The sequence below is a fragment of the Corvus moneduloides genome, chromosome 10 (genome assembly GCF_009650955.1).
Source record: "Corvus moneduloides isolate bCorMon1 chromosome 10, bCorMon1.pri, whole genome shotgun sequence".
Lineage (NCBI taxonomy): Eukaryota > Metazoa > Chordata > Aves > Passeriformes > Corvidae > Corvus > Corvus moneduloides.
Window position 1 is genome coordinate 5,754,002 of NC_045485.1, and position 6,630 is coordinate 5,760,631.

Sequence of the window (6,630 nt, forward strand, 5' to 3'; positions counted from 1 at the left end):
CAGTACTCCGTGTGGAGACTGCAGGGAGGGGTTTTGTGCTGGAGTGCTGGGGTCTTTCTCACTTTGCCAGAGTTGTGCTATTCCATGTGATTTAAGTTGTTTGTGTACACTTGGGACTCTGCTGGCTTTTATTGCCATATGAGATGTGTGTGTGTACAGGCATAAGGGGAAGAAGCAAGAAACTGCAGAGTGAAGCAATGGTGTTTTGAGCAAGAATGGCAGCGAGGGGCATTCCTGGCTTTTCTACTGAATCCAGTATTCAGGATTCCTAACAGTACAGCAATATCCATTGGGAGGATGGGGCACAGGTTGGAATTTGGGTAGTGGAAACATGTGCTCATGCTTCAAAATGTGAGCAGGTCTAACCAGTGGGTATCTTCACACTTCAGCTAAAAGCCACGTATAAATGAAAATGAATTTCTTTCATGCAACTGCTGTTTAATGAATTTTGCCCGCCTTAATTGAGTTCTCAAGGTCAGTGCTTCCAGTCCATTCAGGCTGCCACCCTTTGGCTGTTTGGTTTTGCAGTATTTGAGGTAATTAAAGCCACTAGTGTAGTCTAAAATCAGCTTTCTCATGTCTGCTGCCACAGCAATTCCTCAGTTTCTCTCTCAAGATTCATAATATGATTCTTTTAGGTATCTGGCTGCAAGAAAAGAACTCAGAAAAAAACCCAGCCTGAATATATCAAATGGGATAAAATCACAGCCTCCTCCCTCCAACTGCAGTAGATACTTTCCACAGTGAAGCACTTAAAACAATTTTTGGTACGTGTTATAAAAACTTGCACAATTGCAACTGTCTCATTACAAAGCTAAGGAATTGAATATTTAAATGAGTATTTAAACTTGAATTGTTTGAGGAAAAATACCTGGAGCCTGATAGTTTTCTCACGTGAAGCAATTTAGCATCACCTCAGAAAAGCATTTGTCCTTGTTTGGGGAGTTTCCTATCCCCAGTTCATTAGTTTCTGTTCAAATTCTGAAGTGTTTCTGTCACCTTGAAAGATGTGGAGTCAGCTAAGGGGTGGGATTGCACTGGTGGGTGAGCTGGACCATGGATGGTGGGGAAAGATAACACATGATGGATTCTTCCATGTTCTCCTGGGGACTTGCACAGGAGAAGGGAGTGCAGCTGGGAATGTGCTGCCTCCTGGCCCCCCAGCCCCTTCTCTGCTGCCTCTGGGCAGGGGGACAGGGCAGCTGCTGGGGTAGCAGAGGCAGTGGTTCCAGCTGCCAGGAGGTTCCCAGGGCAGGAGAGCTCCCTCTTCCATGGGGGATACTCTGTTGTACAGGGTCAGGAGACTCATGTCCCTGTCTATTTTCAATAAATTGGGAACAAATTTATACCTTTCTATTTCAACCATTTATGTATGTGTGTGGCTTTTCCCCTCTTGCATGTTTTTTTCTAATTATAATTTTCTGACATACTTCCTGGAAGCCAAAGTTATTAACATTTATCTTTCCAGGACTGAATGCCTCTGCTCAGCTCTGAATCACTCTTCCAATTACAAATTAATTTATCCAGTATTGCTCTTTGCTGCAATGAGCAGCAATGAGCAATGCACCAGTCTCAGACTGAAATTTGCCGAAGGGAAGAAGTAACATGTCTGTGGTGTATCTCTGGGGCTCAGCTTCATGAGAGGTGTGTTGAAACAGGCTGAATGTTTGGGAAGGCAATAGGGGAAGTGTGATGACTGATTTACTCCAAGGAGTTTTACAGTGTGCAAGTGGGACAAACCCCCAATGCAGGAGAGCTCCCCGGGGCTTCTCCCCCTCACCTTCCCTCCCTGACTCTTGGGGCACCAGCTTTTAAATCAACCTTGGCTTTCTCCCTGCTACCCTGTTCAGGAGAGAATGTGGATTGCTGAAGGCATCTTAGTGCTCCAATTTGCAGACCAACAGCAGCTTGCAAAAGAAGTGTTTGTTTAACTGGGTAGCTTAAGATCACTCTTCACTGGTTTTGGAAAAAATACAGATACTTGGCTATTTGTTATTCAAAATAGAAAAAGCTGTTAAAAGTACTCTTAAAAGATACAGGTGGTGGAAAAATTACTAAAAAGCTTTTAGCTGTTTCCACCACAATGAAATCTGCAGTGTCTGTAGCCCAAACTTTGGACTGCATGGTGAGAATCCCTGTTAGAGTAACAGAGCCAGTTGTCCTGAGGAAGCCTGCAGGGAAATCATATGCCTGAAATGTGGGAAATGGCATTTGCCTTGGGGTTGTCTGCCAAGACACAGAACTGCCATGATCAGTAAGTCAATATCTGGAGGGCATCCGCATGAGAACCTGCTGCGCATTTGGGTCATCACTGAAAAGGCATAAGCTAAAATCCCTTTGGGGTCACCTGAACTGCATCGAGGGAGCTCCTACTGCATGGCTGCACATCACCCAAAGGCAGAACTGACACCTGACCTGGGGAGCTGCTCATTAAAAGCCAGCTGGTTGGGAGCTGCAGTGTCTCTTGCCTGGATCTGACAGTTATTCTGTAAATAAACCTCTGCCTTGACAGATGGGTCAGGTCAGAACTCCGAGTTGGGGGTTTGGGGTTCCTGCCTCAGGTTGCACCCACTCAAGAGCAGCACAGCGTGGCCAAGCACATTCATTTCTGTAACCCCCTCACTTGCCTGGTCAGTTCCAGCAGGTCTAGATGGATTTCCTCTGTCCCCCTTGTCTTAATTATTTTGTTCTTATCTGAAAGTGAATTCAGAGAAGTACAACTAAAATAAACATGCCCTCTCATTTCTTGGAAATGCTGATCCCTGATAGTTAGACGTGCCTATGACCTCCCAGGTTAATTGAGTGACTTTCTAATGCAGCGTGGGGGTAAACCTCTCCTCTACTTCGGTGTCAGATGGAAAATTCAGGAGGTGGAGGCACTTCCTGCTGAGTGGGCCTTGGAAATGTGCACGGTGGTGAGCAGCCCTGAGAGTGCTGCCTGCATGGGGAAGCTGTGTGCAGCAAGTGCCCCTCTCCAGGAGCAGGGAATTGTTGATGTCACTGAGCTGGTTCCTGACACCAAATCAGGAGTCAGGGCTCCTGGTTCCATTAACAGTTTCAGACTCAGCTGACGATGTTTTAGCATTGGAAAGCCTGTCTGATTAATCTTATTCTCATTGATTTACCACTATGTCGTTGTCTGTTTTTTAATGCAAAGTGCTGGGGCTTTTTAGGCAAATTATATTAAAAACCCCAACACGTAGAATTAAGATTGAATTAAGCTTTCTGTTGCTAATCAATCTTCCTTTATTCCATAAACATATTTTTATTCTCTCATCATAATTTTGTATTGGAGGGAACATTTTTGTTATTTACCGTATTTATAAGTCAGTTATCTTGGTTTTTTCTTTTGTTTTCCTCTCCCTCATTTGTATCTCAGTTGTAAGATAGGCCCTTCAAGATGAAAGCCATAACTGATGTTGGGGTTTAGCAATGGAAAACCCTGATGTGACTGGAGAGTGCCCACTGTTCCCTGGATCTGAGGGGTCACTCGGTCCTTGGCACGTCCTGTCCCCAGCTGAGTTGGGCATTGTGTGCTGGTGTCTCTGGTGCTCTGGCAGGGTCTGCTGGGGGAGCAGAGCCCTGCTGAGGGAAGGGCTCTCCGTGGAGTGCACGTAGAGAGGTCAGTGTCGGGCTTCCACAGAAGGAGCTTTTTTTATTTCTGCCGAGATACTTGAGATCTCAGTGTTGTTCATGCTAATTTTAAACTTGTAAGATGTTTCTCATGGACTGTTTATAGACTGGTTGGCTCTTCAAAGGCCCAGAGGGACTTTTTCTGTAGAGCAAGCCTGAGAACTTCACTCAGGGAGGCTCGCCAGGAACCCAAGTCTTTCATTAAGTATACTCAGATGTGCAGCTCACTGAAGAGGGTGAATCCTGCAGACTTAAGGCAGCTTCTCAGCTTGGACTGACCACATTGATGCTGAGGGAACTGCTTAAAAGACTTCAAATAAAGGCTTGTATGTGTATGGATGCATGTGGGACTGGGGTCAAAGAGACTCCCGTACCCCAAAATCTGTACCTTTTGAAAACTAGGCTGCTGAGTGAAGATTTTCTCTAGCTGCCATGCTCCTAAAAAGTTAGAAGACCACATACATCCTCACCAAGGACAACTTATTTTGGAGAAGTCAGTTTTCACACCTGACTGACTCAGTATGCAGAAGTTTCCAACCTGGTTTCTGTTATGCTGGAAGACTTGCAGCCAGACTGGATTCCTTGTTTTGGAGCTTAAGGGGAGAGTTAAATCCCTCTTGTGCTTGGTAGTGCACATGCAGAGGTTTCTTTCTGAAAGCAAACCCCTCTGTCATGAGGATTAAGCATCAATGGGCAGACATAAAGACAAAGAAACAAACAGTCCTCTCTGAGGTCGTTATAGAAGGCACTGTGCAACAACACCTCAAATTTTTGACTGTATTTGGGTTATGTAGATGGACAAGATAGGATCTTTTCCCTGTGTTTCCTCAAATTCCAATTTGATGTGAATGAATTGTTAAACCCAGGCAGTTCAGCAAAGCAAAGGCAGGTAATTGGTCATATAATGTCTGTATAAATCTGTTTCCAGTTCTTGTGACGGAACAGGGTTGTGTGCACTTTGACTTTAATAATCTTCTTTTATTTTCCATCTTTCTTTAAATAGATGCTGAAATTCCTTCCCCATTGTTCATCAGTTTGGGCTGTATAACTGTGTCAGTTGATAATTTAGAGCAAGTGGAATAGGATCCTCTCTATTCATTCCTCCCATGTCTCCTTTGAAAGGACTTTTTCTTCTTGGATCACAGCAACTTCTGCTGGAAATATTTGTGGCTGGCACTTAGTGCATTTTTACTACATTTAGATCACAAGGGTCACACTTTTATGAACCCTCGTAGTGGAGCTTTTTTCAGCATCTTCACCTTCAAAAGCACTCCAGGCTTTTAAATCTCACCTGTAGGAGGTACTTTGCAAGGATTCATTAGGTGTGAGCAGCAGGCTCTGATTTATTTGATGAAAACATGTCTGTTGTGTGTGAGGCTGGCTGCTGTGGGACTGCAAGCAATGAGAAATGTGGTCTGTTAGCAGCACCAAATGTGGCATGGCAAATGTGCTGTCATTGGGATGTAGCAATAGGCCTTCTGTGAGCTTGTTAAAATCTTTGGCTTCGTTTTCATCTTTGATTATAGCTGTGGCTTAGAGAGCTGCAGGTGTGCAGCTGGATCACGCTGTCTTGTGGCCATCAGCAAATTAGTGGTGGTGCCTTGTGGGCTGGGGTATCTCCAGTGGCTGGGGCAGGCCAGCCCTGTGGCAGGAGGTTCCTTCCCACCCCGTGATGGTGTTGGGGTGGGATGTGCTGTGCCCACAGGGTAGAGCTGTGGGAAGGAGCTCTCTGCTCACAGCAATCCTGCTTCCAGACCCTTGCTGGTGCAGCCTTGCCTCTGCTGAGTAACTAAACCAAATCACTACAGTGGTCTTCACCTCACGGGAAGCATGGGAAAAGGCTGGCAGGAGCAGGGCTCCGTGATGGATATCATTTGAATTGGTTAAACCCTCCTGTGGACTTGGACTTCAAATAGTGTTGCTTTACTATCAGGTACTTCAGACTAATTATATCTGAAAGTAGAGTAAGGACCACTAACTCAGAATCAAAGCAACTTAATGCAGATCAACCCATTCACTTTAAATCCACACCCCTAAGTTAAATCAATTTCCCTCTGTGTCCCTGTGCAGGCAGGTCTAGAGCCCCAATGCCCTCCAGAGTGGTTCCTCTCTCCAAAGCAGAACCAGCTTTTAAGTAAAGGAATTTGATGGCCTAAAATTGCCTCACCTTTACTTTTTCCCTCATTGGAAACAGCCTCTCTTTCTGCTGAGGAGCAAATATCGTAATGTTACAATTAATGCCAGCATTGTAATTAAAGAGCTGCCTACAAGACACTCTCTGCTCCACTTCTAATTGGAAAATCTTGTGGAAGGACCTGGAAAAGCTCTCAGTCTCTATCATCCCAGTGACAAATTTCACTGGCAGTCCCAACACTGCTGCTAAAATGGTCCTTTTACATTTAAATCACAACTGATAACTTACACTTCATGTAAGAGATAGGCTTCACACTTAGCTGAGTGTTGCCTTCCAGCCTTCTGGCAAAGTAAAACTAGTAACATACTCTAAAGTAAAATTACATGCAAGCGCATGTATGATGACCTAGAGCTAGAGAATTTGATGCTGCCTTCTCTCTCCTGCTAAGAAAAGGTGCTGAAAGGCCTTCTGCAAGAAAACCGATGGGGGGAAGTGAAAGGTGCTCTGCAAAAGTTGTTCACAGACTGCAAGTTCAACTGGCCCTACCAGCAGGACAGTGAAAACAAGAAAATCAAGGAATCAGGAAAAGAAAAGGGGCTGCCTGGTATATTCTCTCTACTTGGATTGCCAAAACATCATGAAAATGTTGCACAATCCTTTATGGGCTGCTTAAAGTACTGGTGTCATTCTGCTGTAATTTGTTCATCTGTTATTGAACTGGTTTATAGTTTGATGGAAAAACCCAATAAACATAAAAACATTTTCTGGGGGCTGGATGTTATTTCAGTTGTCAACAGTGTGACTCAAGAGCACCATTTTTTTGGGCAATATTCTCTAAGGCTTAGGGGAGAAAAAAGCCATCT